At 42.8% G+C, this 25,789-nt stretch overlaps 1 long non-coding RNA gene across 1 annotated transcript in view; it reads right to left on the minus strand.

Moving 5' to 3' along the window:
- The window catches only part of Gm33053, a 43,871-nt gene that overhangs the window by 13,598 nt on the left and 4,484 nt on the right, over positions 1-25,789 (minus strand). The gene's annotated exons all lie outside the window — the stretch shown is intronic.

Raw genomic sequence — 25,789 nt, forward strand, 5'->3', positions numbered from 1 at the left:
ATGGTACAATAAACAGCAATAGTCAAGTATCTGTACTCTCTGGGCTTAGCTTCCTTCAGGTAAATTCCCAGGAGTTGTACAACTAGGGTGCATGGTAGATCTACTTTAGTTTATTTGAGGACCCTAAATACTGATTTTCATGATGGCTGGGATGATTTGCATATGAAAAGGTTCTAGACTCCGATAGGAGTAAAATTTAACTAAGGAAAAATTGGGAAATAAGAAAAATATAAATAGTATTTGACATTTAAAACATAATTATACGGCTAGGCATGGTGGCACACGCCTTTTATCCCAGCACTTGAGAGGCAGAGGCAGGCAGATCTCTGAGTTGGAGACTAGCCTGGTCTATTAAGTGAGTCCCAGGACAACCAGGGTTACACAGAGAAACCCTGTGTCAAAAATAAATAATAGATAGATAGATAGATAGATAGATAGATAGATAGATAGATAGATAGATATTTTTAAAGTTATACAATGTAAGTTGGAGGGGGGAAAACTATCAGTTGAAACTGACTCTGAAATGACAGAGTTAATTGAATTACTGGACAAGGACATTGAAACAGAATGCTTGCATTCCAAAATGTTCAAGAAACTAACAGACTCCAGGCATTACAGGCGATTGCCAGTACTCTTGGTTACTCTCTAGAACTTGACCATGAGACTCTGTTGCTGAAGACATCACATAACTGAGTCGTACAACATGGAGCATGAAAGCTGGTACTAAACTTGAAGCTTCATCCCTACTGGTTAGCTTTCATGGTGCTGAAAGTTTCTATGCACACTACCAGAGAAGAGAAGTAATCCTGAGTCAGACACAGCAGTGACCCTTTAGAGCTACAATAAGTACTATGACATACTTACTGGTTCAGTAGTGAGTGACATCATCATCACAGATGTAACCAACCACTAACCCATATCAATATCCACCATTATTGAGCCAAAAACCTATGTCTAGACAGGTCATAGGTCCTAGGGGAAAGCCTACTACAATTATTCTGCTAGATAGATGTAGTCTTAAATCAACTTTTAATGATGTATTGTTATATCCATGGATCAATGTATCTCTTAACCCTCATCACAGAAGCTTCTATATTCAGTAGATGGTTATTGACACAGAGACCCACATCTGACCAGGGTACAACGAGTAAGAGACTTCAGAATGCTCAGCCCTAACTGCTGTTCACAAGGCTCCACCATCATTGCAGAAGAGGGGGCAGAAAGAGTTTAAAAGCCAGATATGGTGCATGACTACAAGGAAACAGTATGTTCTGAACACAGAAGGGCAGCTGTAGATATGAACTCACATTGGTTGCAACAGTATGCATAAGACATGTGTAAGTTCAAGTGAGACCAAATCCCAGCATGGAGATGGGAGTTGGCCATGAGATCCCACCCCTAACCATGTAACTATTAGCAACTGTTAGGTGTGTGTGTGTGTGTGTGTGTGTGTGTGTGTGTGTGTGTGTGTGTGTGTGTGTGTGACAGAAAGAGAGAAACAGAGAGAGAGAGAGAGAGAGAGTTCTCTAGGAATATAACCCCTTATGATTTGAGTACACTTTAGTGGAACAGCACACATCTAAGAGTATTTGGACAGCAGAAATAGGCCTTGTTGGGTGGCAAAAGGGGACATGGATCTGGTGAGAGTTGGGGATAGTGAATATTGCAAAAACATATTGTACAAAGCTCTCAAAGAACTATTAAGAATTTTTTAAAAAGAACAGGGCATCTCTGTAGGGACATAGAAGGTAAAAAAAATTGAATCATACATCTAGGAATAAAATTTTACAGTGTTTAGGATGAAGAATAAACTAGATAGGACTGGGCACCACAGAGAAGAGGACAGTGGACCTGACACAGCAATAGAAATTATCCAAAATAAAATACCAAGAAAAGAGATGGAGATACATCAGTGTACAGTGAGTAGTGAGATAACCTCCAGAGAGAGAGGGGAGAGAGGGAGAAAGGGGGCAGGTCCTGTTTGGTAATGCAAGCTAACCTTGGGCTTTCCATGCATGTAGGCATGGAACTCAAATCCTCCTGCCTCAGCCTCGGATGCTAAGATTAAATATGCACCACCACATTCAGCTAAATCAAGACTTTGATGCCCAGCAAAATGTTGGCTTGTTTTCATGGAGACAGGGGCTTTGGAGATAACTAGTAGATAAAGTGCCTCCTGTGCAAACATGAAAACCTGAGTGTGTATCCCCAGAACTCATATATAAAAGTCAAGGGTGAGAGCATGTGTCTCTAACTATGACTCTTGGAAGGAGTAGAAAACAGGAAACTCTGGGAACTCACTGGTCAACCAGTCTACCCAACAGTGGCCCCTGGGTTAGGTGAATGGCCCTGTGTCAAAAAAGTAAGGCTGAAAGCAATACAGGAAGATATCTAATGTAGATTCTGCCCTTCATGTGTGCATGCACACACACACACACACACACACACACACACACACACACACACACAAATAAAATTATGATAAAATGTAAAACCAATGTATCACAAGCAGGCAATAAGGAATGTTTAAATATAAATACACTGGAAAGTGACAGAGAACACTGGAAATCTCAGTTATATATGGTTTTTCTTTTCCCTTTTATTCATAATAAGGAATAAACCCAGGGCCTCCCACAAACTAGGCAAGTACTCCACTGCTGAACTGTGTCTTCAGGATATTTTCCACTTTTCGAGTCTGGGTCTCACTAAGTTGTCCAAGATGGTCTTCAACCAACTCTCCAGCCCATGCAGGCCTTGACCTTACAATCTCCTACATCAACCTCATGAGAGGTTAGAATTACAGGCCTAGTGCACCAGGCTCTGTTTTGATTTGAAAGCAAATGTAATGCTAATGTATTGAGGAAAAGGGAAAATAAAAAGTACTCTAAATTCTTACATAGACATGAAATGGCATGATCTCAGTGAAAGGAAGAATGTGGGAGTTAAAAATGTGTACTGCAGGGATTGGAGAGATGGCTCCGTGGTTACGAGAACTGGCTGCTCTTAGAGAGGACCGAGGTTCAGTTGCCAGCACTCACATTAGACAATTTGTGACCATCTGTAACTCTAGTCTCAGGGTATCTGGCACCCTCTTCTGGCCTCTTCAGTACCTGAACACAAGTACATACACAGAGAGACATACACACATATACGTAAATAAAATAAAAGTTTCTAAAAGATTATAAAATATGTATGGCTGATCCTTTCACAGCCACTAAGATGATAATACACCTAATGACCACAAATGTCAAAAAACACACAAATAATCCAAAGGATGGCAAAAAGTACAAGAAGATGCTCAATTTAAGTCCAATCATACAACAAAAATCACACTAAATGTACATGGTCCAGCTTCTCCCCAGAAGGCAGCAATTGTCATACTGGGTCAATCAATCTACAATTATAGTCTGTCAGCAAATCAAAACTCAAAGGTCTGTGGTCTTCAGCGTTCAAGACTTAGACTAGAACCTGGCTCCCACCCCTACTTTCCAACTCTTGGGCCTTTGGCCCTGTGATTGATGTTACACCATCACTCCCCTGGTCCTCAAGTCCCTGGGCTTAGATGGAGCCACACTGACAGCGTCACTGATTCTCCAGTTTGCAAATGGTATTCATGGAATATCTCAGTGTTCATAATGTGTTCATGAGTCAAGCTGCCCAATAATCTATCTATCTATCTATCTATCTATCTATCTATCTATCTATCTATCATCTATCATCTATCTATCATCTATCTATCCATTTATCATGTGTCTTAGTTAGGGTTTCTATTGCTATAAAGAGACACTATGACCAAGGCAACTCTTGTAAAGGAAAATATTTAATTAGAGGTGGCTCACAGTTTCAGAGGTTTACTCCATTATTATCATGGTTGGAAGCCTGGTAACATGCAGGCAAGCATGATACTGGAGAAGTAGTTGAGAGTTCTATATCATGATCTGCAGGTAACAGGAAAAGAAATGTGAGACACAGAGCCTAGGTTTAAGCATCTGAGTCCTCCAAGCCTGACTCCACAGGGACACATTTTCCAATAAGGCCATACCTACACCAACAAGATCTTCTAATAGTGGCACTCCCCATGGACCAAGCATTCAAACACATAAGTCTATGGTGGCCATTCCTATTCAAACCACCACATCATGTATTCATCTAATTTCATCTATCTATCTATCTATCTATCTATCTATCTATCTACCTACCTACCTACCTACCTATCTATCATCCATCTATTATCATTATCATCTATCATTACCCATCATCAAACTACCCATCTATCAACCTACTCATGTCATTAAAATTGGCATAATTGTCAATAATGAACCACATGTATAGTAATGGTCTTATAAGATTTATAATAATTTAGCTGAAAACTCCTATTACCTCATGATGCCCTAAGACACCATATTGTATTAGCACAGCACATTATTCCCATGTTTAAAGTAATCCTGCTGTAAACACACCTACCGCTCTGCTCTTATATAAGCCCCACACTCACAGTTATGTACAGCACATTACACTTAATGATGATAATAAACTATTATGATATATTAAACACCATATAGACATATATTAATATACATATAAATAGTTTACTGTCAAACAGCGTGCTGTGTCACACTGGCAGCAGCCTTCTACATCTATCAATTACTCTGCCTCTCCATGACACCAAGAGGCCACTTTGATGACTGACAGCTACCACCTAGGTCCATATAAGTTTACGTATACTTGATGATGTTTACACAACAAAATCGCCAAGTCATACATATCTCAGGACATGTCCCTATTGTTAAGCAGTGCATTGTTGTGTGTATCCTTTTGGTTTTATCTCACAGAATGGCAATACAGATAGCAAAAAGTATGCCAGGTAATACTAGATTTCCAGGGCTACCATAACAAACTACTTTAAAATTTAAAACATGCGTTTTTTTTTTTCTCTCAAATTTTTGGAAGCTGGAAGCCTGAAATTGAGGTATAACTTGGGCCATGACTTCCCAAAAGGCTCTGAGAAGCCTTTGTCATTGGGTTCCCCAGCTTCTGTAGTAGGAGCTTTGGCAAGTAGCAGCATGACTTCCATCTACACCCCCCTCGTTCTAGGTCCTTCTATTCTTCTTTTCTGTCTTTTATGGGTTGTCTATAGTGGTTCTAGGCCAACCCTACATTTGTTTTACAATTCTTACCTCCACATCTGCAAAGACCCTATTTCTAAGTAAGGTTACATTCTGACAGAGGAAAATTATTCAAATCACTACATATGCAAATACTCATCAAAAGAAGCCTAGGGGTAACTATATGGATAACAGATAAACTAGATTTTAGAATAAGGAATGTTTCTAGTGATCAACAACATAATTTCATATTGATCAAGAGTCAGTTCTTAAACACGTAGGCATATAGTAACAGAAATTCAAAGTCCATGAGGCAAAAGCTAAGAGAATTAAGAGTAGGCAAATGTTAACACTTCCATCTCAATAACTGGTAGAATAGGAACAAAGATAACCTACAGAAATCTGTACAGAAGTAAAAACCAACTTGACTCTATTGGGGTTTCTAGAAGATTCCATGCTACATCATTGCCACGCACCTTGTTTTCTTGTGAACGTGGAACATTTACCAAGAAAGATCATGTTCTAGCCATAAAGCTGGGCTCAAAAACTTTCCTGTTATTGCTTTCCTTTGTCCAAGCCTTGAGTTTTTTATCCTCCTGCTTTAAAAACAAAACAAAAATGAAAACAAAACATTTTATTTCGAGACACTTACATGTGGAAGTGCCTACAGGGGCCAGGAGAAGGCATCAGCTTCCCCAGAGCTGGAGTCGCAGGTGGTTGCTCACTTCCTGAAGTGTTGGGAACTAAAGTTGGGTCCTCTTGAAGACCAGGAAGAGCTCTTAACCACTAAGCCATCTCTCCAGCCCCGTCTTGTGTTTGTTGAAGCCGAATCTAATCATGCATCCTAAGCTGGTCTCAAATTCATGACCTTCCTGCCTCCGCCCCTGAGTCCTGGGCACCATCATGCCCAGCTGAAAAAGGATAAGTGCTTCAGGCATGCAGGGTTACTGGGAATTGAAGCTAGGGACTTGTATGTCATAGACATGCTTACTACTCAGCCCCATCAATAACTCTGAAAGTAATTATCCATACAAAGTATGTTTGCAGATCAGAATCAAATTAAATTGGAATCAATAACAAATTTCTCTGAGGAAAAAAAAAAAAAAACCTCCACACACTTGGAAACTAACACATTTGTAAATAGCCCACAACCCAAAGAAGCAGTCAAAAGAAATTAGAGGGGGCTGGTGAGATGGCTCAGCAGGTAAGAGCACCCGACTGCTCTTCCAAAGGTCCAGAGTTCAAATCCCAGCAACCACATGGTGGCTCACAACCATCCGTAACGAGATCTAGCGCCCTCTTCTGGAGTGTCTGAAGACAGCTACAGTGTACTTACATAGAATAAATAAATAAATCTTAAAAAAAAAAAAAAAAAGAAATTAGAAAGTATTTTGATCTCCTTAAACATTATACATTCATTAAGTTATCATGTTATCCCCATAAATATACACAATCAATTAATAAACTAAACAATATTAGTAAGACTCCTCCAAAAGAAATTATTTTAAATTGCATTAAAATTTAAAAAATATAGCATTCAAAAAAATGCAAGATGGAATTAAAGTTACAGTCCTCTGTTAACAAGAAGGAACTCAGTGATGTGAGCCTCCACTTTAAGAAACTGAGAAGAGTGAATTACACCCAAAGGAAAGAGAAATCAATGAAACCAGGAGTTGAAAAAAACAACAGAGAAAGTCAGTGAAATAAGCACTCCAATGTTGGGAGCTTGAATAATGGCACAGTGGGTTAGAGCACTTAGTGTTCTTCCAGAGGACACGGGGCCATGTCAGGCGGCTCACCGCCAGTGTAACTCCAGTTCCAAGAAACCTGACACCCTCTTCTGGTCTCTGTGGTCACCAGATACACACTTGGTGCACATAAACTCACATAGGCACACACACATAAAAAATAAATATTTTTAGATAACAATATTTATTGAAAAGATCAACAACATTGATAAATCAGAGAGAAAAATAGATGATGCAGATGCCAACATCAGGACATAAAAGAGGTATCACTAGAAAGTGTACAGAAGACCATTAAGGTACCTCGTGATTTGGGTGGTGCTGTGGGTCAAAAAGCATCATACTCTCAAGGGAAGTGCTGTAAACCACTGAGCTATAACTCCAGCCTGGTAGTCCTATATGTGCGCTAAGAAATTAAGTTTGTGATTGAAAATATTCCCGCAGGCATAAAACAAATCCCGGATATGGGTGGCTTCATTGCTGAAAATTATCAAACCTTAGAAAAGAATCCCTGAATGTATTAAAGAGATCAGAATACTTCCCAGTTCATTTCGTGAGAAAGGCGTGACAATAGACACTAAAATCAGACAGACTTTAGAAGAAAAGAGACCAGCATCCCTAGACAGCGTCAGTGAAGAACAAAGCTTTTGGAAACTGAATTTAGCAATGTACTACAAGAATCTCTGAGGTTTGGATGGCAATATCCCTTTAACTTGGATGGCAATATCCCTTTAACATTCATCTGGAGGAATGAAGAGTCAGGGTTGGTGTGAGCGATGAGATCATGAGCATGAAGCTTATGCCCCTTCTGTGTGAGGCTAGAGTAAAAACACACTGTCTGTAAACCAGGAAGTTGATAGTCCTGCAGATAATGAACCTGAAGCAGCCTTGATCTTGAGCTTCCTGGTTTCCAGAACCATAAGAAATAAACTTCTGTTCTTTATATGCTACCCAGTGTATTATATGTATTATAATGACTTATTCCAGTTACATAATACTAACTGAGCATCAAAAAAATCATTAAATAAAATATGCCCATTACTATTTTTCATGTTTTTATCCTTTGACCATTTCATACATACATGTAATGAATTTCCATTATTCTCACCCCACTCTTACCCCCACTGAAACCTTTCTTCCCAGACAGCTCCCTGACTACTTTAATGTCTTCTTTGTCTGTTCAACCCACACATTTCATGAAAGCATGAATGGAAAGACTTCGGGAATTTGGGCAACCTACCGGTGTCTACACCACTGAAGAAAATTAGTCCTGCCTTGCCACCACCACCACCCCCAGGAACCATTAACAGCTAATAGTGCTTCAGAGAAGGGTAGAGCCTCATGAACTCATCCCTAATCCATGAGGAAGTGTTGACAGACCTCATTCTGTACAGGCAAACCACAGCTGCAGTAAGGTAACAAGTGCAATGTGCACATCACCCTGCTGGCATGACAGCTCTTTCTTGCACAACTCCTCGTCCTCTGTGGTTTGTTATAGGCTTGGGGGTGTTGTTGCTGTTGTTGTTGTTGCTGCTGTGTTTGTTTGGTGCTTTTTTGTTTTTTCATTTATTTACTTTATATCCCAACCCCAGCTTCCCCTCGCTTGTCTACTCCTAGTCCTTCCCTCTCACCTCCCCCTCTGCTCCCCCATTCTCCCTCCCTTTCTCCTCAGAGTAGGGGAGGCCTCCCCTGGATATCAAGTTGCACTAAGACTTGGCCTAGAGGCAACCTAGTTAGGGGAAAGGGATCCAAAGACAGGCATCAGAGTCATAGATAGCTCCTGTCCTGCTGCTATTAGGGGTCCCACATGAAGACCAAGCTGCACATGTGAGATTATATATATACATATATGTATATGTATGTAAAGGGCCTAGATTCATCCCATGCATGCTCTCTGGTTGTCGGTTCAGTCTCATTGAGCCCCTCTAGTCCCAGGTTAGTTGATTCTATAGGTTTTCTTGTGGTGTCCTTGACCTCTCTGGCTCCTTCAGTCCTTTCCTCCCCCTCTTCCACAAGATTCTGTGAGCTCTGCCTAATGTTTGGCTGTAGGTCTCTGAATCTGTTTCCATCAGCTGTTGGCTGAAGCTTCTCAGATGACAGTTATGCTAGGCTCCTGTCTGCAAGTATAGTAGAATATCATTGGTAGTGTCAGGGCTGGGCTCTCACTCATGGGATGTGTCTCAAGTTGGGCCAGTCATTGGTTGTCCAGTCACTCAACTTTTTCTCCTTGATCTTTCCCCTGCACATCTTGTAGGCAGGACAAATTGTGTGTCAAAGTTTTATGGCTGGTTTGGTGTCCCCATCCCTCCATTGGAAGTCTTGCCTGGTTACAGGAGGTGGCCATTTCAGGTTCCATATCCCCTATTGTTAGGAGTCTTAGCTAGAATCACCCTTATAGATTCCTGGGAGTTTCCATTGTCCTAGGTTTCTAGTTCATCCCAGAGATGCTGACAGAAAGCTGGTATCCAAAATAAATAAAGAACTCAAGAAATTAAACATCAACACCCCAATTTTAAAAATGGGGTACAGAACTTAACAGGGAACTCTGGATAGGGAACTCTCTGATGGCTGGGAATCACTTAAAGAAATATTCAACATCCTTAGTCATCAAGGAAATGTGAAACAACTCTGAGATTCCAATCTTACACTAATCAGAATGGCTAAGATCAAAAACTCAAGCAACAACACATGCTAGCACAGATGTGGAGAAAAGGGAACACTCTTCCAAATATGGTGGGATTGCAAAATTGTACAGACACTCTGGGAATCAATCTGGTGGTTCCTCAGAAATTGAGAATAGTTTACTTCAAGACCCAGGTGTACTACTCCTGGGCATACCCAAAAGATTCTCCACCATACCACAAAGACACATGCTGCTCCACTATGTTCATAGCAACTTTATTCATAATAATCAAAAACTAGAAACATCCTAGATGTCCCTCAAGCAAAGAATGGATAAAGAAAACACTGTTCATCTACACAATGGACTACTATTCAGCTATTAAAATGATGACATCATGAAATTTGCAGGCAAATGGATGGAACAAACATCCCAGAAAGACAAACATTCCATGTACTTATTTATAAGTGCATATTATCTATAAAATACAGGCTAACCATGCTATAATCCACAGCCCCAGAGAAGATATGGAACATCCTCTGGTATGTCCCCTGAACCTTGGATGGTGATACAGATGTGGTGTTTAAGCCTGAGCACTACACCATCAGTTCCTCTCAGTGGCTGACAGGTTATGTCAGTCATCAGTCGGTCACTGACAGGTTGTGAGTCTCTGCACCAGTACTGCCTGCTGTAAAAGGAAGCTTCTCTGATGATGACTGAGAGTGGTGTGAATCTATGGGTATAAACATGGCTACTTAGAAAGCAGTTTGGCAACATGACCATTTATCAAAACAATAGTAGCAGGTTCCTTCTGAGGGCCTATGACCTCCCAAACGGCAGCTCTTGCCCAAGTTCACAGTACCAAAAGAGTTCATTTCTAAAGAGGTAGAAAAATCAATTGTCAAAATCCAGCTTCTATTTCTGATAAAACTTTCCAGAAAACTAGCAATAGAAGTTTTCTCAAAGCTAAAATGGTATCAGCAAAACCAACAGATAACATCATACTTACTGGTGAAAAATAGAATAGATTACTTTAAAAACCAGAAGGAAAAAACCCTAGGTTGTCCTTTCGCTCCGTGCTTCTCTCTTTGCACTAAAGATATAAAAAGATATTTAAAAGAAATAAATGACTCGCAGATTGCAAGGAAAAAAATAAAACTGTCTTTCTTTGCTGTGGACTTACTGTGCTTTTAGAAAGTCATACGTAATCTACAAAAGCTACTACAAAAAGCAAATTAATTTAGTGACAAAATTCAACCATTGTTGTGAGGAACATTAGCAATAAAGAATCTGAAGCTTAAAAACCCAAATACCCTTCCCAATAGCATCACCAGACCCAAAGACAGCTGGTGAATGATCTTTTGGGTTTGGGGAGTCTGTTTTGTTTTGTTTTTAATGTGCAGGGGCGGGAGAGATGGCCCAACAGTTAAGAGCATTGGCTGCTCTTTCAAAGAACACAGGTTTGACTCCCAGTACTCACGTGGCAGCTCACAGCCATCTGTAACTCTAGTCCCAGGAGATCCACCACCCTCTTCTTGCCTCCTCGGGTACCAGGCACACACATAGTATACATGCACATATGCAGCCAAAATACCCATACACATAAAACATTTTTGCCATCTGAGTGCTGGGATTAAAGGCATGAGTTACCACATCTAGAATCACATAAAAAATTTTAAATGTTTAAGGACTGTACATTGGAAATTATAAAATGTTGATAAGAGCAATTAAACATTGCCTAAGTAGATGTTCATACTATGCTCGTGGTCTTAGTAATTTAACATTGTAAGGATAGCCTTTCTCCCCAATGGGCGAAGCACAAATCTAAAAGGACTTTTCATAGAGTTGGTGTATTTACAAAAAAATTCTATGCACCTAAAATAAAGGAAATAGAATAACTAAAACAACTTTTAAGAGGAAGAAGAGAATTGGAGGATACACCTATCTACTTGAGTCTTCTAGAACTACAGAGGAGCTGGGAAGGTAGCTGATAGGGTTTCATCACGCTACCAACACAAATGTGAGGACCAGGTTTCGGATCCTCTGTGCCTTGTAAAAGCTAAGTTGGCATGGCAGTGAGAAGGAGTCGAACAGGGGAGGAGATAGGGAACTCCTACAGTAAGCTGGTTAGCTCACTAAAACAATGAGCTCTGATGCGATGGCTAAAGTTAACCTGTTAGCCCCATCTGCCCAAAGATAGATAACTTCCTGGAATGCTGGGGTCTGTTATTCATGTAAGCTAACAAGCCATGTGTTCTCACTTCAGTAAACAAGGTTGGTTGTCCCAACCACAGAGGATATGCTTGATCACACACAGTTGGGAGATATAGGCAGGAAATATGCCAGGATGTATTCTTGCCCCAAGTTGAACTAAGGTGGTAAGTACATAACCTTGTAGGTTTTGCCTTGTGAGTTACCTGACTAAACTAATTCAGCACACCATTCTCTAGGAATTCCTAGTATACCTGGCCAATGCCCATCATCCTGGACAGACCATCGTGGATTTGATCTTTCTCCTCAAAATGTTCAGGTTTCACAAGAGAGAGACCATGCCTCACACTGCCTCAATACATAAAGAAGAGAGCAATCTAGGAAGACACCTGACATCATCCTCAGACCTACACACACACGCACACACACATGCATGCTCATATACACACTTGCACACATACATCCATATACCTTCACTCACACACAACATATGCAAAAGCAACAAAAAAAATGTTAAATGTGCTAATGGCATAACAATATACAAACAGAAGGAAACAAGGTCAATAGAGTGATAATGTCAGTAGAGTAATAGGAAAGATACCTAGGGTAGCATGACTCATGCCTATAGTCCCAGCACTGTGGAGCCTAAAGAAGGAGGATCACTCCGAGTTCAAGGCCATCCTGGACTATAGAATGAGATCCTGTCTCAAAACAGCAATACCTAAAGATACAAAGATAACCTTGTGTAGAAATGGTAGCCTTGTAATTATCTGTTGCTCAAGTACTCAAAACAACAACAAAACCACTTCGGTACTTACCCTGAGTTACCTACAAGAAAGCACTTAACTCAAACAGGCCACAAAGCTGGCTTGAGTATAAAGCTATAGAACTTCCAGAATAAAATCCAGGAAAAAAAAATCTATGGGGCTGGAGAGATGGCTTAGAGTTTAAGACCACTGACTATTCTTCCAGAGGTCCTGAGTTCAATTCCCAGCAACCACATGGTGGCTCACAAACATCTGTAATGGGATCTGATGCCCTCTTCTAGTGTGTCGGAAGACAGCTACAGCAACAGTGTATTCACACATATAAAATAAATAAATCTTTTTTTAAAAAAATCTTTGTACGCTCATTAAGGCCAAGTTGATTCCTTACATCAACACAAATATTGAAATCAGCAAAATGATAACGCTTGATAAATTGGACATCACCAAAATTAGGAACTTCTGTTCTTTGGTAGAATTGTAACAAGACCAAAAAGACATGCCATAGACACACAGACAACATTTTCAAGGCAAGATACCTAATCAGAACTTATATCTTCAATATACAACAACCTCTGAGGGCTTATTAACCTCAGAAAGCATACAGCTTGCTTTGGTGGTTTTGTTGTAGTTCCTGAAACAGTCTTAATGTGTACCTCAAACTGATCTAGAACTCCTCAACGTCCTGCCTCAGTCTCCCAAGGGATGTGCCATGTAGCACCACGTCTACCTCAATTTTTAAAGTAGGCACAAGATTTTAAAGATGATTCATTAAAGAGTATATTTAGATGACACAAGAAAACATGTTCAGGGTCATTAACTATCAAGGAAATACAAAATCAGACCATTGCATCCCACTGAAGTATAAAATAACAGGCAAGTCATAACAAGTGTTAGCAGGGCTGGTGGGGCCTGGATATTGACAAAGCAACCGGGCAGTTTCTTCAGGCATTAAACTTACACCTACCTTCTGCTCCCGAATCTTTGTTCAAAAGAAGTGAAAGTTTATGTTCACAGTGATAAAGGGGGTATTTATTTGCAGCTGGATTCAAACTATCTCAAACCAGAAACAGCCCAGGCAGTTGAAGGGGTAAGCAAACTGTGATACATCTTTGCAACAGAATTAATTCCAAACAGTAAGGAAAAAAGGGCCACTGATAGACAGACACATCAACATGGGTAAATCTCAAAATCACTGGGCTAACTAAAAGAAGCCAGATTTCCCCACATGCATGTTGTATGGCTGAACTTAATAAAACTCTATAAATATAAACGAATTTGTAATGAGAAAAAGAAATCACTAGGAACAGAGGCGTCAGGCAGGGGGAGGAGGGAAGGGGAGTCACAAAGGAAAGCTGGGGTATGATGGGTCTTTCTGTTATTTTGATGGTAGTGACAATTTCCTGAGTGTGTGCATATGCCAAGATACACCAAACTTTAATACGCAATGTACTGTCTGACAGTTATATTTCAATAAAACAGAAACAGACAGACAAGAGGTAGACGTGGAAAGGCAAAAATGTTTGGGGAATGTAACTGGAGACTAGTTAGAGAGTTAGGACCCTCCAACATGAAGGACATCATTCGTAATAACAAATAATAATGGCTATCCTTAAAACTCATGGTTACCTCTTCTTAGTATTCTATCATTTCCCATTAAGGAAAACAAAACTCAGAGAAGCTAAACCACTTTCTCAAGGTCGTGAGCTAGTAAATGGTAGAATGGAGTTGTGATCCTTGCACAGTCTAATCACATGGAGCCCTGGCTTTCCTGCAGCTTTGGGGAGGTGCTGATGCAAGGCCAGTTGTAAAGATTCCCCGAACACTCCCCTGACACTCCCCATTCCCCCAACACACACTCTCGCCTCCGCAGGTCCTTCCCCTTTCCATTTCTGCTACCAACACTCTTAAGGTCAGGCAGGAAAAGCCATCACCAAGCTTAGGCTCCGGAAGTCTTGCTCTCATGGAGTCCAAGGGGCTTCAAGCCAGAACCCTAAGAGACATCTGAGAATGTGTAGACAGACATTGTCGGGAAAAGTGACTCATGCGAGCATGCTTGGGATATATGCAGGTTCAGTTGCTTCTCCATATCGTAAGGGGAAGGGAGGACTACGTGGTCTAGTCATGACAGGTGCTCTGGGGTATATCACTAGGCCAGAAATGCCTGGAAGAACCAGGACACAGGGAAGCCACCAGGGCACGTCACCAGGAGAACATGACACCTTATAGGGGTTAAGGGTTTCATCAGGTCAGTGTGGCTGGTACAATCCTGCTCTCTCTGTAGCAGCTGTCCCCACACTGAGAGCAGAATGTTACATATCACTCCATGGCCACCAGACAGGGCCCAGCCATTTCTAGCCAGAACCCTATGACTCCTCTTGAGACATTTCACTCCCAGAAGAGGGGTAGGGTTGGGAGGGTGCCATCACTTCCACAGAGTAGAATTATATTCAGGCCTTTGTGACCACTGCACCACCTCCTCTTCTGCTGCCAATGGCAGCTCTGGCCTGCACTTCACCAACTCCTTCAGGCTATCCTCTCTGGAACCTTTCCCAACAGGTTTCCAGTCAGTACCATAGGAATCACCACTCACCCAGGCTTAAACCCACATGTGCATTGTCTTACAATTCTAAGGTCAGAAGTCTGGAATTCTAAACATCCAGGTTGGCAGGGCTGCCTTCTTTTCCAGAAACTCTTAAGAACAAGACCACTTCCTGGCCTTTCTAAGCTTCTAGTGTAGCCTTCATCCCTTCCTTTCCAATCCAGTTGGAAGCTCTTTCTCATCTATCCATCCCTTTCTTTTCCAAAATCCCTTGTGGTTACTTAGAATGCACCTGGGAAATCCATGATAATTTCTCTGTTTTAAAGTTAGCTGCTTAGCAACTTTAATTCTGCCTGTAAAACTCATTCCTCATTACCACTGACTCTAACACAGTCTCACATTCCAGAGGTTAGGATTGGATATCTATGGAGAGGCAACGAAAAATGGATCTTCCTACCACAGATCTGCATCCAAGAACCATCTAGCTGCGAATGAAAAGAATCACATGAAGCTGGAGAGATGGCTCAGCAGTTAAGAGAACTTACTGCTCTTCCAGAGATTCAGGTTAGGTTCCCAGAATCCACATAGCTGATCACAACCATTGGTAACTGCAACTCTAGGGGGTGAGATACCCTCCTTCTGGCCCCCACACACAACCCAGCACATATGCAGTTCACATACATACAGGCAGGCAAAACACCCACACACATAAAATGTTTTATGAAAATGTTTTTAAAGACTCAGACAAGTCTTACATTCTCAAGAAGCTCCTTTTTCAATGCATGTGTGCACGTGCTGATAGGACTAGTTTAACTATCCAGCTTTCTCAGGGGATCCCCTGTCTCTACCTTCTGAGCCCTGAAATTACAGCCAGTCCATCATGCCCTCTAGATGACATTGACATGGGTACAAGGGATCCAAACTCTGGTCATCACAAGAAAATGCTTTACCCAGGAAGCCCCAGCCTGACTCAGTCTTTAATGGGACTTTCACCAATGGTTCTAATTCTCTCTTCAGAATTCCTGGGGCATTTAAAAGAAGTGTCCCAGCATAACCAAATGATAGTCTTATGATGGCTATTGATTGTGATTGTTGGTTCTCTAGACTGTGAATTTCTTGATGTTCATAACTGTTTTGTTATTGATGGTAGACAGGTGGTAAGACTAGGTAGGAAGACAGTAAAGGGGTGGGTGGATAGATAGATAGATAGATAGATAGATAGATAGATAGATAGATAGATAGATAGATAGATAGATAGATAATGGGAAGATTTTTGGTTCCTTTAGCCATGAAAGATACTAGTGCCCACTTTTTTATCTGTTCTCTCTCTCTCTCTCTCTCTCTCTCTCTCTCTCTCTGTGTGTGTGTGTGTGTGTGTGTGTGTGTGTGTCCATGTGTGTGTGCGTGTGTGTGTGCGTGTGTGTGTGTTTGTGTGTGTACACATATGAGGTACATTCACGTGTGTACATACGCACATGCACAGGTGGAGGCCAGAGAGAATTCCATTACTCTCTATCCCTCCACCTTCTTCTATTAAGACAAGGTCTCTCACTGGATCTGGAGTTAGGCTGACAATTAGCAAGCCTTAGGGATCCTCCCTGACAGTAATGGGCTTAAAGATGTGTGCATGGCCACACCCAGCTTTTTACATGGGTTTGGGGGATTGGAACTCAAGTCTTCATGCTTGCTCAGTGACTAAGAATCCTTTTTTACTTACACACTGAGCAATCGCCCCAACTCACAGGGCCCACTTTTGTCCCCATCACAGATAAGCATACACAGACATGGGTTATAATACGCAGGGCACAGGTATCTAGGGACACACAGACTGGAGCCCGTGTAAGGATTCACCACTGATCATTCTAAAACTCTCTCAACCTCGCTATTCAAATAAGACTCTAGCTCCACCTGGCTCTCTGGCCAGCCAGTGCCTGTAAGTACACTGACGTCAGCATGAGCCTTTGAGTGTGAGCCTTTTGACTGTGAGCCTGCGACTCCTGTTCTGTGGCCTGAAGCAGCAGACCCCACAGAGTTCACAAGCAATGGTCAACAGCTAAGCCTGGTGCCAAGGACTTGCCTATGGGAAGCATAGTTTGAGAGATAATGTATCCAGAAGTGTCCAGCCTGCTGCCTATGGGCTGTATTGTCCCAGGACAGTTAGAAATGCAGTCCATCACTGTAATGATGTAGTGTCAAAAGGCTGGACACAACACACTGGCAGACAACTAAGTTCTTCAATTGCCCCGTGTTGTTCCGTTTATTCCCAAGGAAGGCTCTTGGGTCCTGGTGGAAGAGGTCCAGTTTCCCCATATTGTGCCCACTGAAAACAGGGCAGATGCGAATCTGGGAAGACAAAAGGCAGATCTGCAGACACAGATATTCTTGGGCCATCCATCAGAGACTCCAGCTCTAGACTGAACAGTTTCATCACACACGCAGCAAGGCAGGTACCCCTGGGTGGGGTTACTGAAAGACCAGAAAGCAGTTTTGGCTCTCAGGCAGCACCTGCTGTCCCGCCATGGGATGGTTTTTATCATCAACTTGACAGGATGTAAAATCACCATGGAGACAAACCTCTGAGCATGTCGGCAAGGTATTTTCTAGATTAGATTAGCTAAGGAGGGAGGACCCACTCTGAACATGGGCTGGCATCCCAGGCTGAATAAAAATGCATCACCGAGTGGAGCACCAGCATTTTTGTCTGTTTCCCCGCCTCACACTCAATTCTCTCCACTGAGTCCTGCTCCCATCACTATCCCTTCCCGGGTATGGTGGACTGCACCCTCAAACCGTGAGCCAGGAATTTTGTCATAGCAAAGGAAAGGGAAAGGACACTGGCACCGCCAGGAAACCAGCATAGCTTAGAAGTTTCTAGCCATAAGCAAAAACGTCTCCCCTTGGCAGTTAAGCCTTGGCTGTGCTTTAGAAATGAGTTCCAGAGAAAGGTTCCATGTGTCAGCCACGTGAGGCTTCTCTCCAAAGCCTTGGTAAGCCGGAACTAAGCAAATGGGGAAAGGGCATTCCCTACTGGCCAGGGGCAGCTGACTCCTACTGGCCAGCCAGTGCTAGCTTGGAAGAGTTTGCTCCTCCTGCATTCTGCTGTGTTGGCCAGACCAGACCTGTAGCCCACAGAGGAGAGAGGCTGAGTGACTGGAGCTGAAGACCTGGGGGTACTTGAGGAACAATTCCTGCATTCCCATCCCCATTATTACTGCTCTAATATAATGTTGAGCCCCTCCCTCTGATAAGATACCTGGACAGTTTAGAACTCTAGCCTCAGAGAGCTGGGCAGGATGTGATGTCTGTGAGGATGAGTTTGTTCAGAGAACTGGGCAGGGGTGGCTTGCAAGTGAGGCGGTGCTCTTATCTGACAGGGTTTACGGGGCACGTCTGCCCAAATGGTCGTGTGAAGTAGTACCAACAGAGAGATACAAGGGGCCCCTTGAGGGTGTGTGTGTGTGTGTGTGTGTGTGTGTGTGTGTGTGTGTGTGTGTGAACACTGCTTCTTCATAGTAGAGTAAGGGCAGAGTGATGACCTGGAAAAACTTGAATGTACACATCATGATAAAGACAGGCTTTTACACACTAACAAGCCATTGAAGGCTATACTAGCTATTCACTGTGAGAGTCCTTTTGCTGTTTAGCTCCTGAATCCATCATAGTGGCTTCAGAAACAGTGGTCATCATGCCACGGTCAAAGTCCCCTGGAGATAATCACATCACCAAGAGTCTACCACTCTTTGATAACATCACATCTTGAGTTAGGATGATTGATTAGTTGCTATTTTTCAGACCATTCTCATACAGCCCTGGCTGACTTTGAACTCCCTATGTAGCTACGAATAACCTTGAACTTCTGAACATCACCCTGTGTTTATTTTCCAAGAGCTGAGATTACAGGCATGGTCCACCCTGCCTGGTTGATATGTTAGAGAGTGAACTCAGGGCTTCACACGTGATAGGCAAGCCCTCCACTAACTGAACGCCTGAAGATTTCAGCATATGGATTTGAAGACCCTCAGCCCACACTCCACTTTTGCTGTCTTCCATTCATTTGAAGCAAATCACCAGGTCACCACCATACTCAAAGAGAGGGGACCCTCCTTCAAAAGTCCAGGATATGGTATGAATCACTTGAAGTTCTTTCCAAAACACACACCACATCAATTAATTCAGTCTACAGTTATTTAATAAAGACTTACTTAGTATCAGACAATGAGCTGAAATGAAGAAGAGAAAACAGAACTGTCATCATCACGTGTAGACCAATGGGTAAGTCACATACTAAACAAACATGAAAATAAATGTCAAGTTCCAGCTACAGAAAATGTCTTCCATAAAAGTGAGGCACCTAGCACCATGGGAACACTTAACCAGGGGACAGAATGACAGCAGAGTGGACTGGAATGCGAAGGAAGGTTGGGAATCATCTGGGTGACGTGGAGAGGGACTGGTCAGAGGCTGCTCAGAAGGCCAAAATAGTGGCAGCCTATATAAGGAAGGCACATGGGTAGCTGTGAGCGAACAGGTGCAGGCTGAGGTGTGGGTGAACATAGTGTTGTAATGAGTGACATTCTTTTTTTTTTTTTTTTTTAATTATTTTTTTTTAAGATTTATTTATTTATTTATTTATTTATTATATGTAAGTACACTGTAGCTGTCCTCAGACACTCCAGAAGAGGGAGTCAGATCTTGTTATGGATGGTTGTGAGCCACCATGTGGTTGCTGGGATTTGAACTCCTGACCTTCAGAAGAGCAGTCGGGTGCTCTTACCCACTGAGCCATCTCACCAGCCCATGAGTGACATTCTTAAGCAAATACTGGTGTCTTGAAAGACTCTAAAAGAAAGGACAAGATGGAGCTTGAACTCAGTTGGGTTCTACCCCTAGCACTGCATAAGACCAGGTGTGGTGGTTCATGCCTGGAGTCCCATCACTCAGGAGGTAGAGGCAGAAGGAGCAGAAATTCAAGGCTATCTTTTCTATATATCTTCTATATCACAAGTTCAAGACCAGCCTGGGAGAACCTGGTAAAAAGGCATGAGGTGGCAAAGAATGGAGATGAACCCTGCTAGATGTTCCTCCACTCTCCTCTGCACTCTCTTGCCTTTCCTGGTTCCTTCTATGTAACTTTTCTTTGGGGAGTCATATATACCCTCATAAAAAAGCAAAACCTGCTGATGCCGCCTAATGCATCATCCGGAGGGGAAGGCTGTCTGCAAGGGCTCGATCTGCTCCCACCCCAACCTATGAGGCTCCATTCTGCAAGCCGACATCACCCTTGTTACTGAGATGGACTATTGATTAAGACCAAAGTGACTTTTTATGGGGCCTCAGGTCCAGAGACAGGAAAGAGATGAGAAGGATGCCAGGAGACAGGGGCTCCTCTGGCAGAAGGTAGGGGGAAGCCCTAGACCCAGTGAGAAGGCCAGAGGATGGGAGGTCTAAGGGAGCTAATGAGCTCCTGGCCAGAACAAGAGCTCCTCTTGTTGTCAAGGCAGTTGAAGGAAACATGATGTGACAGAATGTAATGTCTGTATCTAAGGCTAATAAATGCCATGCTGGTTTTATGCAAACAACACCAAACCTATTCAAATCAGCAAATCTTTGGTCCCTGTCCTCAGCACCCAAAGAGACGGTGTTTCTCCTTCCCTCAACACCTTAAGGGGCTACGCTATCTGGAACCCTGGCCTATGGGTGTGACTTCTACTTCTTCCTCTGTGTACTCATTAAAAGTTCTCTACACTGTGTGTCCTGCACTGTTCTGTTAGCCTAGGGGCATATACATAGAACTTGCCCTCATGGGCCTTTAGTCCAGACAGAAAATAGTCATCGAGTGATTACCCACATCACCATGGAAGAATTGTGGAAGGGGCAACAGGAGGCAGATCTAGAATGGTTTGGGAGACTGTGAGGCCTAGAAAGGGACTCCACATCAATGCATTGGCCTCTAGTTCCTGCTAAGCCCTATGGAGACATCCAGGAGGCCTCCCATGGACCAGTCTTGCTCTTCGTAACTACCAAAATGTCCCTTTGCTGGTGTGGCTTGTGTTCTGTTCTTGGAGCTAATTTTATCTGTCATGATCTACTTTCTGCTGGATCATCCAAACCTCACCCCGTTTCTACTTTCTCTGGCCCAGGCACCCTCAGAAGCTGACTGAATCCTTCTCCTTCCTGCTGAAGCTTGCCTTCCCACATCCCCGTGTGATTCTCCTGCCCCTGACGTCAGTGGTCCTCATCCACACCCTTCTCTTGGCTTCTCTTTAGGCCAAGGGCCATTTTCTTACGCCATTCATAAGCCTGTGAAAGAGAGAGGGTCTGGAGTAAAGCAGCATAAATACCAATGTGCGTTCCCCTCTCTAAATGTTCCACCATCAGTATCTGTAGAATTCTAGAAGAAATGGGGCAAAGGCTCCCCTGCTTCCTACTTTAGCCAGAGCCTGGTGTGATATAGAGCTGCCGCTACGTCTTCAATGATCCTTGACTCTTTCCAGTCTGTCCAGCTGCTGCTCTGCATGGAACTCTCCATCTGGAAGTTTAAAGCTCAAAGCTCCCAGAGGAGTCTAACGTGCAGCCAGGGCTGAGAGCCACTACTTTCAAGATTCCCTTTAAAAGTAGCTGTGACTGTCTCAACTGAGCCTGAGCAACTCAAGAAAGGATCTAAGCCTTAGCCGCAGTTGTGGGTTTGACACATCTCAGGTGAGCCCCTTCTACACTACCGGGCACTGCTCCAGATAAATGACACATCAATGCCCACGCAGATTAAGACAGTCACTAGCCTTGGGCTGTCAAAGAGGCTCAGCCAGTAAAGGTGTTTGCTGCCAAGCCTGACAACATGAGTTTGATACCCAGAATTCATGTGGTGGAAGAAGAGAATTGAATCCTGCAAGCAGTCCTCTGATCTTCACACATGCAACACACACACACACACACACACACACACACACACACACACGGAAGAAAGCCTGCCCTTGTAGAGCTGGCATTCCAGTGAAGAGAGACAACGAATATTAGTATGGTAAAAGGTAAGGTCTATTTGCACATATGTACAAAAAGAGAGATTTTTTTTCTAAATAAGGGGTTCATGAATGGGGGAAGGTTATGATTTTAAAAATGGGTGTCCAGGCTAGACCTTATGCTTTGGTCTAACCGTGTCTAACAGTTGGTCTGCTTCCCTGTACCACAAGTCTGGCTCCCAGTGTGCAATATGAAGAGAAGATTCGATCTGTAAGAGGTGGAGTCTAGAGAACTGGGTAGTCAGTGTTCTCAGAAGGAATGATATTTACAGGTGGTTAGTTCCTGAAAGGCAGGAGGACAGGTCCCTCCACCATCTTCCTGCAGGCACTTTTCTGTAATGCTGTGTGCCATGAGTTCCTCCTCAGAGCTAAGACAATGCCAGCAGCATGTCCTGGTAACGTGCCCCAAAGCTCTGAGCTCCGTGAACTTATTGTCTTAAACAGAGTCTCTACCCAAAGCCTGGCTGGTCTGGAACTCACTCAGTAGACCAGGCTGGCCTCGAACCCACAGAGATCCACCTGCCTCTCCTCCCAAGGCTGGGATTAAAGATGTGTACCACCACACGGGCTAATTTTTTTTTCTATACATTACTCAGCTTTGTGCATTTCGTTACAGCAGCAATAGGAAACAGACTAACACAGATACATTTGAGACAGTATAAGTAGAAAAGGAGTGAACTAGCCAACTCGGATTTTCCAAATTAAAAACCCACAGCACAGATTTCTCAATGTCATTCTCTTATATGCATTTAGGAGGGAAAATCTATAGGATTTGGTGACGAAGCTGGGAGGGAGTGAAGCGAGGGAAAATAGGATCCGGCATGAACAACTCTCAAATTTCTTAAACCACGCAGTTACGTGTATAAAGGTGTGAAGTGGAAACTTCTAGCTTTCTTTGGAAAGTTGGCTATGTCAAATGCTGTTTTGCTGGGGCACACAGGTAAAAGGAAGTCTTGCTAAAGCAAACACCTGAAAGAAGCAGACACCGGTGAAAGGATGTTTTGATGTGTTTATAGAAAGCACATGAAAGGGCCTGTGATGAAGGAATATAAATATGACCCCACAGACAGTGGGAAATGAGCACTGAGCTTTGGTTTGGCTTGCTCTGTCTCATTATTCTTCGCTAAGGACATGTATTGGTTTGCCTTACACTGCACTGTTGAGCTCAACTTCTTGTAACACTGCCATTGAGAGAAACTCGCCTAAGAACTGCTGCTGAGGTTTCTGTGGCAGCTTGTGGCTTCCACAATCTCGCCTCAGGCTGCTTAGCGAGCTTGTGGTTTGTTCAGGATTGAACTACAGCTGCTGGTTCATGCCTGGTGTCTGCTTTCCTGACTAGACTGTAGCTGCCAGTTCATGTGTGGTGTCTGCCGGCCTAGAGGACTGATCTTCAGCTGCTGACTGGTGTTTGCTACAGGACTGAACTGCTGATAAAGAAGCTAGAGCTCACCCCCAAAGAACTATTGCTGAACAGGTCCACTTCCCCCACATCCTAATAACTTTTCTCTTCTACTATCTCTCCCCTGTGGTGGGCTAGAGGAGAGGTTGAACCCTTATTAAAAGTAGGTTGCAAAAAATTTATCTCTACAAAAGAGTCCTGAACTGGGGACACTGGGATCTAGAGGTGGAAGTCCACAGTTAAGATTTTGAATATGCTGGTGTGGGATGTTCATGAGACAGCCAAGTGAACCAGCACAGATATAGGTAGTAGCAATCTGGCTCTGCCATCTGCTTTCACCATTTTTTTTAATTTTTTAAAAATTCCTATCGTGTGTGTGTGTGTGTACATGCCTGTATACACACACACATACACACACACCTATATATTTATACGCACCACATGCATACAGTGCCTTAAGACGGCATCTGATCCCCTGGAACTGCAGTTACAGAAGGCTGTCATATGGATGTTAAGAACCAAACCAATGCTCTGAAAGAGCAGCCAGTACTCTTAACTGCTGAACCATTTCTCCAGCCCCTGCTTTATGCATTTTAATGGTAGAAAAAGATCAAAAGAGGAATGTTTTCTGATGTGAAATTATTATACAAAATTTTAAAAATATGTAATAGTTGGAAGAAAAAACTAGAATAATATTGCCTGATACATGGAATTATATATAGTTCTAATGTCAATGTCTATACACAAAGTTCTACCAGCTTTGACCTAAATTATCATCATCTGTTGGTATCCACAGGACCCCCTCAAAGATAACAAAATCCATGGATGCTCAATTCCCTTGTATTAACTGATGAAACACTGGCATATCCTACAGTATCTTCCATATTCTATAATCTCTAAATCATACCTAGTACAACATAAATGTTATGCAAATTGTTATTACGCTGTATTATAAGGAACGCGACCAAAAAAATGGCTGTGTTCAACATAGATGCAGGTTATTAAAAAATTATTTTCAATCCAGCTGGTAGAATCTACAGATATGGAATACACAGATTCAGGAGGTGGGCACGTGTGTTATGTCATCATCTGCAGCAGGAGATCTTTGAAACCCTTAAGTAGACAGATGAAAACTTGACTTTGGAGCTAATGAGGATGAACCAGGCTAGAGACATAACATAGAAGTTTAATGGCCACAGGAGTAGGCGAGATTGAAGAAATGGCCACAGGAGTAGGCGAGATTGAAGAAATGGCCACAGGAGTAGGCGAGATTGAAGAACGAATGCAGAACGAGAAAAGAGGAGAGGGGCCAGACTCTGAAAAACTTGGACATTAGAAAATTTAATGAGGCAAAGGGATTTTGAAAGAAGGCAGAGGAGTAGCTAAGAGGTCAAAGGAAAATGCAAAATTATGTCTCCACCAAGGAAGACACACAGTGCCCGAAATAGCTAAGTGTTCATGCTACAGAGCCCCAAACACAAGAAGAATGGAAAAAGTCTGATGAGTTTCACAGCAATATAATAACTTGAAGGCTGGAGGTGGCTCAGTGAATGAAAGCCCTTGCTGTACTAGTGTAAGGACGTGCGTTTGAGTCTTCAGAACTAACATACATCAGATATGTGACACCTCCCCGGCCGCCATTGTGGTTTTAGCTTCAGATTGGCTGGACAGTATCTGGTTGGTGAAGAGAGAATATGAAGATGAGATGCAGAGCAGATGACAGTGGCCTGGCCTGTGGAGGCTCACTGACAGAAGCCAAAGAGTCCTGAGTTCTGTCTGACCCCATTGGGAAAACAAGATCCAGCAAGGAGAGCCCCAACCCTCCTTTCTCATGTAAGTAGGTGTAACAGAGTCAGGCTGTGTAGCTTAAAACCCTGCCTGTCTTTGCTTATTCTGTATTTTTAGAAGCGGTGGCCTCTCAGAGGCTCCATTTCCCTACCTGTGAAGGGGATAACAGGAATCCCAAGTTGACAAGTCTCGTGAAGGTCAGTGAAGTGAGGTTCATACTACAGCCTCAGTACCCAATATGTCACAGACATTCAGTAAATCTTAGACTCTCTTCTCCCTGCCCTAATCCACTCCAAGCCCAGCTCCTTCCCAGACTTTGTCTTGGAGAAAGAGAAAAGAATCTTGGACACAAACCTGACCTACATTCTGAGCCAAGTCTCTTGTCTTTGAGGAAGGGAAGAGACGATTCCAGGGATGTGCTCGCCCAGCTGGCCTGGACTCAGCCCACTGCATCCCTTTGGAAACTAAGCTAATGGAGGGTCCTGAGGTTCTGCCTTCTAATCAGGTCTTGCCCGAAGACCTCCAGCCATCTGAGCTACAGAATCTCTTGTCAAAACAGAACCAGCAGCCGGTCTGTTTGGGGATCTAGTTTTTAGGCA

This window comes from Mus musculus, chromosome 9 (genome assembly GCF_000001635.26).
Source record: "Mus musculus strain C57BL/6J chromosome 9, GRCm38.p6 C57BL/6J".
NCBI classification, from domain to species: Eukaryota; Metazoa; Chordata; class Mammalia; order Rodentia; family Muridae; genus Mus; species Mus musculus.